This window comes from Mustelus asterias, chromosome 8, assembly GCF_964213995.1.
Source record: "Mustelus asterias chromosome 8, sMusAst1.hap1.1, whole genome shotgun sequence".
In the NCBI taxonomy this organism is placed as follows: Eukaryota; Metazoa; Chordata; class Chondrichthyes; order Carcharhiniformes; family Triakidae; genus Mustelus; species Mustelus asterias.
Window position 1 is genome coordinate 93197289 of NC_135808.1, and position 13054 is coordinate 93210342.

The 13054-nt window shown below is 43.6% G+C and overlaps 1 pseudogene; it reads left to right on the forward strand.

Moving 5' to 3' along the window:
- Positions 1-10350: 10350 nt before the first annotated feature.
- Positions 10351-10523, forward strand: LOC144498065 (U2 spliceosomal RNA; annotated as a pseudogene).
- Positions 10524-13054: the final 2531 nt, after the last annotated feature.

Below are 13054 nucleotides of genomic sequence, written 5' to 3' on the forward strand. Positions count from 1 at the left end.
TTAAAATAGTATTTGATCCCAAAGGCATCATGGAGCTGCGAATTGTACGTATTGTTCACATGTTTCCAGAAACTCTCCATAAAATTCAGTGCCACAGTTGAAATAGTGATCTCTGCGGTCCAGCGGGAGTGGAATGGGAAGTTGATTTTCACAAACTCAATTGCGCATCTGCCTCACTTCTCCTAAGTGGGTGGAACCAAAATCAAGGTGTTTTGAAAGATAACTGAAATGTAAATTGTTTGTGTTGAACCAGGCAATAAATGTGTATAGCAGATTGGAGAGGGGTTGATTGTAAATTTCTTCCAAGGCAGATATCACTGGGGACCCCCAAAATCCTAAAATTACTCTGGGTTATGGCCTGCGTAAGAAGTGGACTTGTAACCAGTTGTACAAATGTCTCCAGACACTTCAACACCCTGAACAGATTTGCAATATATGCTCCTGGATAATTTGGACAGGCCTATGTGAATCCCCTGCCACTCCAACTCCAAATGAACGCTTCTCCCCCTGTCACTAATATGAAACACTTTTACTGGCACACATCTTTAGTCCATGTTCCAAGCCCTTGACTTCTTCTCTCACAAATAATAAAATGCATTCTGTATTCCTGTGGCTACATTTATTGGAACGTGATGATAGCTATCAGACAAGACGCCTAAATCAGATCATTCAACCTATTTATTTCTAAATGTAGCTTAGATTTAACTATTGGTACCATTGTACATTCAAAGTCAAAATGAGTCTCTGGTTGCACTATCTTTTTGTAAGAACTATGGGAAACTGAATGTGCGTGGAGTAAAGATATGGGTTCTTTGCAAAACAAAGCTAAAATAAAGGCAATGGGGGCGATTCTCCCAGCCCACTGTGCTGCCCTAGCAGCGCAACAGGCCGGGAGACATAAGCAGAGGCCGTTTAATGGGCTTCCCACTGGGCGCCACGGCCTCTGCGCATCTCTGGGCCCTGGATTTCTTCATTTAAATATCATTAGTGGGCCAGGACTGAAGTCTCCAGGCCTGCTAGCCTCTCCCCCCCCCCACTCCTCCCCCGCCTCCCCCACCAGGGGTGGTTCACTCCAACGGGGTATACAAACTGCTCCCCACAAGCAGGGAGCTGGTGGCCTAACCTCGCTGAAGTGAAGGGAGGTCATGGAGGCCCCCCGGCACTGTTCAAGAGGCAAAGTGGCAATGCCCAGGGGGCACATTGGCACTGTCCACCATGCATCGGGCAGTGCGGGGGGCGTAGGGCGGTCGGTGGGGGTGGGTGTCCCGCTGCCACTCTGTACTTGAGATCAGTGACAGAGAGAGGGAGGGAGGACCAAGTTGGCCAGGGGGAGGCTAGCCAGGGGGGGCGTCAAGGCTGGCCCAGAGACACCCAGGAGGCCAGCAATCGGGGGGTCGGAGGAGAAACATTGCTGGCCAGAGATCGATCTGGCGAGTGGTCGGGAGATCTCCACTCTGACAGATCGGTGCATGCGCAGTGGCCCGCTTGGCGCTATGCTGCCGGCCTCTCCAGCGGGAATAGGCCTCGCCCACAGATTTTTCGCGAGATTCACGCTAATGCACTCTGTAGTGTACAGAGTGTGGGAGATTCATTTTTTAAATCTCATTGATAAAAACAGCGGGATTTACTCCAGTTTTTCCATGGATTCGACACTTAGAATTTTTTTAAGAGTATCACGGCTATATCTGGACAGGATTGATTTTGCAGAAATCCTGCCCCCAAAGGAGTCTCACTAAAAAGTTGCATTCATTTCAAGAAGGGCAGCTAATAAAACACATTTGTCATACATTGCTTTGAAATGAAACAATGAATACAACTGAGTTTTTATGCACACACTTTAAGTGTGAAGTTGCGAGCTGAAAGCTGGTAAAGTAAAGCAATAGTGACTTCCATGTTGTCTGTTATAGTAAATCTATCGAAGCACAGTAACTGAAGGAATTAACAGTATCCTTTCATGAGAAAAACTTTTCTTTTTTCTTGATTGGACCAAAGTTAACATCAACACATGAGCCACAATCATACTGAATGGCAGAACAGGTTCAAAGGGTGAATGGCCCACTACTGCTCCTAGTTTCTATGCAAGGTAAACACAGTAAGAAGTTTAACAACACCAGGTTAAAGTCCAACAGGTTTATTTGGTAGCAAAAGCCACAAGCTTGATTAGTTGTAAGTATTCGCATTCCAACCATTATTCTGTAAATTGAGTTTGGGTCTTTATATGCCCTGTTTGTGAACAGAATTCCCACTCACCTGAAGAAGGAGCTTCAGGCTCCAAAAGCTTGTGGCTTTTGTTACCAAATAAACCTGTTGGACTTTAACCTGGTGTTGTTAAACTTCTTACTGTGTTTACCCCAGTCCAATGCCGGCATCTCCACATCTATGCAAGGTGCCATTGTAGCCCTTATGGTAGTTGTTTATGGAATCTGTCAGAACTGTCAGTAGAGGCTGTGTTTATGATAGATGCAATTGTGTTGCAAATGGAGCTGTTGGACAGAACTGTTCTCTGAACTAAGTCTTCAGGCAGCTTTGAACTGGATAACACTGTGCACAAGTTCTCTGGCAAGCTTCCCAGTGCACCCAGCATTTCTGGTACATGTCCATCAGCGTTCTTCAGTAGTCTATGCATTCAAAATTCACATCTGAATCCTCTGAAGCCAACTATGTGATCTCACCCTCGGGTTAGGTGGCACCTGTGGCACCTTCACACCCTGCTCCAGCTCCCACTCACAAAGTGTGTCACCACGTATGGACACCGTCTCTGGCCTCCCCTCTAAAATCTGGTCTGCCAGATCTTCCTCAACTGGCCTCCATATTCTCAACAGCTCAAAAGAAGCACAAGGAATAGTTCATGGCGTGAGGGAGAGTAGGAATTGAAAAATACATGTTGAAAGTATCTGCAGCTTGTCATAAGAAATGTATGGAGGGAGAGGCACATTAGAAAGGATAAAGAGTATTAGATATGACAAAGCCCTGAACACTATTTCATCCAGTATTGCCAATCACCATGGTCTCAACACAGAGAGGCACAGTGGTTAGCACTGCTGCCTTACAGTACCAGGGACCCAGGTTCAATTCCCGGCTTGAGTCACTGTCTGTGTGGAGTTTGCACATTCTCCCTGTGTCTGTGTGGGTTTCCTTCTGCTGCTCTGGTTTCCTCCCACAATCCAAAGGTGTGCAGGTTAGATGCATTGGGCGTGCTAACTTTTCCTTCAGTGTTCCCATACAGGCACCGGAGTGTGGCGACTAGGGGATTTTCACAGTAACTTTATTGCAGTGTGAATGTAAGCCTACTTGTGACTAATAAATAAACTTTACCCCAGTCCATTAGCTTTCTTGGAGGGGATGGCAGATGTCTTCCTCTCTGGTGGTACTCTGCTGTCTTGAATTCCATGCCACTTTCTGCTGCAGAAAAGATGTGAATGTGCTAATGGGAGTTTCATGAGAAGTTTGGAGAATATGTTTATCATGCTGGAATAGCTGATAGTTAGTATGTGAGATGGTGGGTGTGGGTAAGTGAGATTTGTAATAGGTGGGTATGATTATGATAAGAAACAGATGTGATGCAGTATTTTTAAAAATGTATTCTTTCAAGGGTTTGGGCATCATTGGCTAGACCAATATTTTTGTCCATCTCTAATTGCTCTTGGGATGGCGGTGTTGACCTGCCTTCTTGAACCAGAGAGAGAGGGGGGCACAGAGAGAGAGGAGGGCACAGAGAGAGAGAGGGAAGCACAGAGAGAGAGGGGGGCACAGAGAGAGAGGGGGGCACAGAGAGAGAGGGGGGCACAGAGAGAGAGTATGTATCTGGTGTGTATGTGGTGTAGGAACATCCAAAGCGATGTCTGGAAAGGAGTTCCAAGAATGTGACCTAGCAACAATACAGGTTGGGGATATAGTTCCAAGTCAGGATGGTGTGTGACTTGGAGGGGAACTTGAAAGTGGTGGTGTCCCCATGCATCTGCTGGTGGCAAGGTTAAAGTAACAGGAGTCCTTTTGTCCTAATAGTGCAATGATGATTGAAGTAAGTGTTGAAACTGACACCAGAATGTCTAAGAGCGGTATTCTTACCTTAAAATATTGAGTCAGATCATTAGGTTTCTTCAGGCATTGCAGCCATAGGCTGAGAGCAAAGCTCCCGGCATTGAAATGTTCAGCAATCTTTTTTCCAATTATCTCTTGAGTTCATGCCTGGAGGGCTTCTTATTCCTTAGCCAGAAAGATGTGTTTCTTTCTCCCCCATTACACATACTGGGGCCTCAAGGGCAACAGCCGAGAACTTTGATGCCTTCTCATCTATTCAATCAGAAATGTTTCCCTAGTACCTGGAAGCAAGACGCACTTCTTCTTTAAGAAGTGTTGGTTACCTTTAAGTGGTGTGAAGTGAATAGTGCGGGTGATGCTGGCTTCAAAAATAAATATCAATAAACATAATGTGTTAATATATAATATTAATATAATACTGTACTACTGTACAATAATAATATACAATATCATTTTAATATAATATAATAGACATATCATGTGCTGCTTAAGCCCCTTACAACAAGGGCACCCTGCCTCCAGAACACCCCAATTCCAGTTGCCCTCTAATTACCAGGTCCCCACGCACTGTCTGAAACAAAGTTGGGTTCTTATGATGCCCTCACCAAAAACAAGTCAAAAGCAGGTTAACTGATATTTGTAGGCCCTGTAAAAAATGAATAGTTACATCGGAAAAAGTCACCCATAATTTATTCCAAGTGAAGTGAGTGCCATTGAATCAAAGGTTTATTGATGATTCATTTTATTGATTACCGACCTCTTCCATAACTTCAATAAGAATGTTGAATTGCTTGGATTTCTTTTCATGTTTAATACTTCTGGTGAAAAGGATCCAAGAAAAGAATTTTTGACCTCTACTAAAATAAGTCAATCTACAAATTCATTTATTGTGAATCTGGAGTAAAAAAAACTGAAAATAAAATCTTTTGTTGTGTTCCCTCTGACTTTGATTGTTGCAGTCGACAAACAGATGCCTCTACTAAGTGCTTAAATGAGATAATTAATGATGCCTGTCTTATGGATTCATTTGACTCCATTAACAGCACACAGTCTGGATTTGCATGCTTTAATCCCAGTAGGATAATTTCTTTCTCAAATTGAATATGTTTTTTCTATCGCTTAAACCTGTTACTCATCCCATTAAATTGCAACAAGCCATTTCCTGATCATAAATTGCGAGAAATTATAAACTAATCCCGCAAGAATTGACCATATTTTGTAGCTTTCAGAAGAATAATTTGATTGTTTTACCACTTAGAATCGTAGAATACCTACAGTGCAGAAGGAGGCCATTCGACCCATGAGCCTGTACCGACAACAATCCCACCCAGGCCCTATTCCCATTACCCCACATATTTACCCTGCTAATCCGCCTGACGCTAAGGCGCAATTTAGCGTGGCGAATCAACCTAACCCACACATTTTTGGACTATGGGAGGAAACTGGAGCACCCGGAGGAAACCCACGCAGACATGGGGAGAATGTGCAAACTCCACACAGATAGTCACCCAAGCCAGGAATCGAACCCAAGACCCTAGGCTGTGAGGCAGCAGTGCTAGCCACTGTGCCACCAGGCCGTCCCATGCTACCGTGCTGCCCCTAACACTTGCACTTCTATTTTTTTTAAAGTTCAGAAATTACCCATTTAAAAGGCAATAACTGCAAATGAAACCCAAATGATTTCATCTGAACAAATTCCAATAAAATCAAATAAATGTTGCCACATGTTGATGTACATAAAATGTGTACAATACAGAAACAGGCCGCAGCTTGTCCCTGCATTCTTAAGGCTGCTCCCACCTTATTATCAACATAACCTTCTTTCCTTTCTCCTCCATGTATCTCTTTTATGTCTTTCGGGTACCAACATAATAAACTAACTCAAATAAATTTAGGGACAAATTAAAAGGGGCAGCTCCCCAAAAGGAAGGGGGAACAGCCCGAACCAAAAACAAAGTCGAAAGGAAACTTAAAACATCAAACCAAAAGGTGATTGTCAGGGGCGATAATACACCCCAGCCCCTGCGGTGCCCAGCGGTCGCGGAAGGTCCATGTATTTATTTAGGTTCTCTTTCAATACCAGTAATCAATGATCTCATTGTAATTGCCAATTCTCCAATTTAAAGTTCAATTAAAGAGAAAACAAGATACACCAAATGTAAGTTCCAAACAACTTTCTCACTACTTACTACTGAATTTTCTTTTTAGAAATACTGTTCCTTACCCTATTACCAGCTTATTTCATGATTCAATCTAATTTAAGTCTGAGTTGACATATTACTGTCACAAGTAGGCTTACATTGACACTGCAATGAATTTACCATGAAAATTTACCATGTACATCAACATGAAAATCCCCCAGTTGCCATACACCAGCGCTTGTTTGGGTACACTGAGAATTTAGCATGGCCAATGCATCTAACCAGCACGTCTTTCAGACTGTGGGAGGAAACCAAAGCACCCGAAGGAAACCCACGCAAGCCACAGGAAGAACGTGTAGTTTCCGCACAGTCAGTGACCCAAGCCAGGAATCGAACCTGGGTCTCTGGCATTGTGAGACAGCAGTGCTAACCACTGTGCCACCGCGCTGCCCCAACAAATCTCCACAAATAAATAATGAATTGGAAACAACCATTCTTGTAACTTACTTATTTTTGTCAGCGTGGACATAACGCTATGAATTAGGAATTGGTGTGAACACTCATAGGGCAGAATTATCCATTGTTTTGGTTTAAGTGCAGTGGCGGATGGTTCCGCTGGCACCATTCCTGCTAGCTGGAATGGGGTGAAGCCGTGCCTGATTCTAAACTTGGAGCCTCATTAATCATGCAAGCATCTCTCTGAATCACCGAGTGGGTTGGGAGCTGATTTGTGCACTTGGCAGGTTCGATGGCCTGAGTGCCATATTTAAACACCAGTGCAACACGACTGTACAAGATGTGAGCAACCCAGAGGTAAAAGGTCAGTAGCCTCAAGGAGAAGTCTTTATCCCATTTCAAACACCATGTCCTCAAGGCCTTAACATGAGGAATCCAGACACAGAGACACGTCCTCTACACCAGGGATGGTACGAGGAAGCACAGCAACTTCACCTGACTAGCCTGGGAAGTCATCGTCCAGGAGATCAATACAGATCTGTACCAGAAGTGCTAATTCAGTGCAGGAAGTAGATAAATGATCTAATTCACACCACCAGGGTAAGCCCTTTCTCAACTCCCTCCAATATCAAACATTCAGCATGGCATTATGTACTCAAACGGCTGTTTCTTCATGGATCTCTCACATCCCTTCGCGAAGGAGACATGTCAGCACTCATACCCTCACAGACACTTTCACATCACCACCGTTGCATCTGTTATGTTGCTCACACTCCATCCTCTGGTCCTTCTGGGGAGGCTCACTACACAGAGGGGACATGCATTTCACTAACCTTTGCTCCATCTCTTTGATCATATGCCTTTCTTTTGTCTTCATACAGAGCAAGGTGGCACACAACAAACATGAACGCGCCCAGACCAGGGAATGGACAGCAGGGATTATTGTCCTCAGGGAATTTGAGAAGGCTGCAGTTGACCTTGCTGGGAGGCCAGGGATCACTCCTGTGGTGACACGGAGATTGGCCTCACCGAACATCCTATTACGGATCTCACCTTCATTACTTCATCAAATCCTGACAATCACAGTGAAACTGTCATTTATTTCTTGCAGACATGAGCAGATGGAGGCCATCCACACAGCTGAGCTGCACTCCAAGCCCTCAGAGCATGTCCAAAGGCAAAGGGGCTGAGGGAAAACCGTCACAGCGCTCACTTCGCAGATACTCACATCTTGGCGGAGCTTGGCTCTAGATTAGACTCAGGGTCACTTTCTGGAGAGCACCTCACAGACACGTCCCCATAGCAGTCAGAGGCAGGGACAGCCACCTACTGGAGACCAGTCACCTGCTCAGTGCCAGTCAGATGATGAGCTTCTGGAGGTTGATGGGTGGAGATGCAACAGCAGGTGACGGAACATCAGGCAGAGATTCAACAGTCACTGAACAGACTAGAGCACACGATGGAGGAGTCCATCTGAGATTCAACAGTCACTGAACAGAGTAGAACACATGATGGAGGAGTCCATCCACATTCTGTCTAATATCGTGGTTCTGATATTCAAACTCCTTGTGGCCACGATGGGAAGGTTAGCAACTACCATGGAGACTTGGTCCAGCAGGTCTTGCCGGATTTGCGCTCTTCTAACTAATAGAAGACAAAGAATTGGGAAAAGACGGGTTTCTTCAGGTTGGCAACCTGTAACTAGTGGAGTGCCATGCGGATCAGTGCTTAAGCCGCAATTATTTACAATATATATGTTAATGACTCGAAAGAGGGAAGTGAATGTACTATTGCCAAGTTTGTGAATGACTCAAAAATACGTGGGAAGGCAAGTCGGGAGGATGACACAAGGGGGCGTCAGTCTCTTAATGTTGAGATCGGAGCACCCATTAAAAATGGCACCCTGATCTTTGTGGAGCTGGCTTTCCTGACATCCTTAGGCCACCCCCCTCAAGAACGACAGTGCAAAATACTACCTTTTTTAACAAACTGTTAGAAAATCTGGTGCGTAAGCCTGGCTGTGTTTCTGGGGTGAAACATCAGTTTTCAGTCAGAACCCGATACTTTGCCATTCTTTGAGAAAACTTTGCTCATTTTGTCAGAAAATGTGAAGTTATGCACTTTGGTAGGAAGAATAAAGGGGCTGGTCATTATTTAAATGGAGAAAGACTGCAGAAAATTGCAGCACAGAACAATTTGATGTCTTTGTTCATAAAACACAGAAAACTAGCATGTAAGTTCAGCAAGTTCATAGGGAAGGCAAATGGAATGCTGGCCTTTATTTCAAAAGGGAATGGAGTACAAAAATAGGAAAATCTTGCCAAGACAATACAAGGCACTGGTTAGACAGCACCTGGAGTAGTGTGAACAGTTTTGGTCCCCTTATCTAAGGAAAGGTATATTGGCATTGGAGACAGTCCAGAGAAGATTTACTAAGTTGATCCAAGGTATGGAGGAATTTTCTTGTGAGGAGAGGTTAAGTAGGTTAGGTCTATACTCATTGTGTTTTAGAAGAATGAGAAGTGAGAAATTGAGTATTCTCAGGGGGCTTGACAGGGTACATGCTGAGAGGTTGTTTCCCCCTTGTGGGAGAGTCTTGGACCAGAGGTCATAATCTCGAGTAAGGTGTGCCCATTTAAGACAGAGATGAGGAAGAATTTCTCCTCTCAGAAGGTAGTGAAGCTATGGAATTCTTTATTGCAGAGGGCTGTAGAAGCTGGGTCATTGGATATATTCAAAGCTGAGAGAGACGGGTTTTTAATCAGTAAGGGAATCCAGGGTTATGGGGATATGGTGGAAAAGTGGAGTTGAGGATTATCATATCCGATCAGTCATGATCTCATTGAATGCTGGAGCAAACTTAATAGGTTGAATGGCCTTCTTCTGCTCCTCCATCTTGTGGTCTTCTGGTCTTCTTCAGCAACTCCCTTAACCTCATACCCCACCACCAGCCAAACATCGGACGTTGGTGCGTGGCACCAGGAGCAGAAGAGCCCTGCACTTCCCAACACTGGCCGTAGTACTGATCTGAGTAAGTAAAATGGAGCGTCCTTGAGTACAGCAGTGGGGTGCTGTCTGTCAAGACCAGCTGGAGGGCAGGAGCCAGAATGCCGCAGCAGAGTGGCATTTGGCACAACAGGAATGGCGCAGCTCTTTAGTAGGTAGGCTTTGGATGTTGAACTCACTTTGAAGTCTCAGGTGAACAGAGATCTGCCTTGTTCACATCACTCTTCAAATGGGTTTGAGGCCTACGTAATTTCCCAATGGTATGACACAAGATTGGATTGCCAGAGGAGATTCCAGCAAGCAGCTGTTTTAATGTGTTTCATAAGATGCAAATGACATTCATGTCACCACGCAGTGGGAAAACCAAGCAAACCCACCACTGGAAGAATTTCAAACTGTTTTTCTGTCCGACTTTTCACCTCCCACTAGATTCTTCACACCCTCCTGCCACGAGCAGGATGGAAGAATTCCACCTTTAATTACAATAAAGAGCAGTCATGAGGGTAGTACAGCATCTCTTGGTGCACTTTATTTTTAGCTGAGGTATTTTGACGGTAAGGTCCAGGACTGTGCTGAGGGACGCTCTCAAGCTTGGGGTGGCCACCGCAAAGGCACAATGGGGAAAAGCCACCATTTAAAGCCTTTCAACCAAGGCAGACCGAGGGCCCAGAACTGTAGAACACCCTTGGACTGCATAATTGTGTGCTAATCTTCTCGGCCTTTTGGCTAAGATCAAGTGTAGTATCGACATGCTGTATTGAAGTCATTGGGTTACATTTTAGCTTCATTTGAAGCAATTTTTAAAAGCGGCCTTTTGGCTAAGATGCAAATGAGATCAAGCCTTGGAGGAGGTGCAATGCCTACTCAGAGGGACGTTTTTTACACAGAGGGTGGTGGGGGCCTGGAATGCGCTGCCAAGTAGGGTGGTGGAGGCAGGCACGCTGACATCGTTTAAGACTTACCTGGATAGTCACATGAGCAGCCTGGGAATGGAGGGATACAAACGATTGGTCTAGTTGGACCAAGGAGCGGCACAGGCTTGGAGGGCCGAAGGGCCTGTTTCCTGTGCTGTACTGTTCTTTGTTCTTTGTTCTTTGTACTCCAATCAGCTTGGATCATGTAGATCAAGCCCAAGACAGAAGGTGAGAGCCCTGTCTTGTCAGCTTGGATCGGGAATGTCTCACTTGTTGAGACTCTGAATTGGACTTGACTTGCTTGAATTGGAGTTTTTAAAAACTGTGTGCTAATCTGAAAAAGCAACAGCACACAGTGAAATGTGATGAATGTATAAAGTTTGAAGAACTGAACTGTAATGAATGTAATGTCTTGTAACTGAGCAACATAAAGTATTGTAAATATGACTTTTTTTGCTGTGTTTGTAATTATTGGAAATGTTGTTTTGCGGCTTATTTCAGAGTTTTTATGAATAAAGTATATTTTTGAAATTAAAAAAAAATGTATCTTCAGGCAAGCCTTTTGGCTAAGATCAAGTGTAGTTTTGGCATCCTGCACTTGGTTGAAGTCATGAGGTTACACTGAGGCTTCATGTGAAGCAATCTTTTAAAGCGGCATCAAAGCCTTCTGGTTAAGATGTAAATGAGATCAAGCCTTGGAGGAGGTGCAATGCCTGCTCTTGTCAGCTTGGATCATGTAGATCAAGCCCAAGACAACGTGGTGAGCCTTTCTTGTCAGCTTGGATCTGGAATGTCTCACCTGCTGAGACTTTGAATTGGACTTGGATTGAATTGGATATAAACAAAACAAATGTATCTTCAGGCAAGATAACAGTTTTTAGTTTTCCTACCTAACTTCATGAAAGAAGAGGAGCAACAACAGAAGCAATAGACTTCTCCAGAAAGTCCATCTTATGTTTGATTTTTAAATTTTTTTGTTAAATAAATACAACCAGAATTGACACAGGTGCACAACTGAACCTAGATATAGGGCAATACATTTGAAATCAATTGGAGTGATTTATGATTGTTCCCCATTTTTTTGCCATATAATGTCTCCTTTCTTTATTAATCAGTCTTTGCCGGTAGCCTTTGTAAGTCCACTGACTCCAGGTTTCAGCATCACAAAGCAAGACTTCAATCTTGGCATGGTGCATAATGTTTATGTCCTTTCACACTGCCAATTTTACCCTTTGGTTTTATCACCACTAAACAGTTGTTTGTATGCTTCCAAAGTACTGCCCAACCAATTGAATTCTGTCACAATTTGCTATGTTTTCTGTGCACTAGCAATGTGCAGTGTTTCTCTGTGACACCTTTGCAAAATACCATTGTCTGGAGCTTTTTAGCATCTGGGCCCATTTTATTGTGTTACTGGCTTCCACGACTCTGCCATTTGCTCCCGCCGATCCTTCCCTGTTTGTCATTGAAAATTAATGCTTTCAACAAATGTAAGGTTGTTAATAATTCATCCATTCATCCCTTTCCTTGGCACTCTTTAAGAGTGTCAATCGTGATCCTTCCAAGTATAAGTCAAACAGATGGGAAGAAAGTAAAGAGCACTGCCTGCATCTGACTGTTGCATGCAACTTGTCTGTTAAAACCCTATTCACCAAAAGCCTGATTGTATAATTGGTTTAATAAGCACTTTGTTTTCACTGAAGCACCATATGACCTTAAAACTTCCACCATCTTTTATATCTTCTCGGCCAATTCAAGATCAATTGATATGTAACCTCTATCTTGTAACCTCTGCCCCAATTTTGGCAGCCATCTGCTATCATTCTCCAGTTGAGAACCTATTCAGGTGCCTTAGTTTCTGATCAGCTTACTCAATTCCTAAACAGTTTAGTCATGTACTCTCGATTCCCATCAGATACCAATTAGCAACATTTTACTTCCATGTTGATCTAGGGCACTGTTTGTGAATCATAGTAATGTCCTTTTTTGAAATAATCCCATTGAGTTGATCTGGCTGCTTTTAGTTACTGCCACTCCACCCCACCTCAATTAAACTACTAAACCATCCATTAATTGGCTCAGCAGCTACCTTTCTGCCCAACTGCGCCTCAGTGGAAAGCATTTGAATGTTTTTCTATGTTGATGGTGCAATATAAATGCAAGTTGTTATTATATACAGGGCTGCAAGGATTGTGCATTAGCTCAGTTGACAGAAGTTCTCAATGTATTGCTGGCTCTGAGCGTGTTGAATTTGCCAGGATACATTGACAGGATATAAGTAATGTTCAGTCAACTGCACTGATGTAACATTTTTATTTAGCTTTCTAGTAGTTTCTGCTCAGTTGTTTTTTTGAAAAAAGGCAAGAGGACAAAGGTCAAAAGGTTTAGCTGGGTACATTTTAAATTACGTGGTTTTCTTAAAGAGGAAACTATCCCTTTGAGTGCACGAGCGTATGTGAAACATAAAGGAAGAACCATATCAGATATGGTGCACAG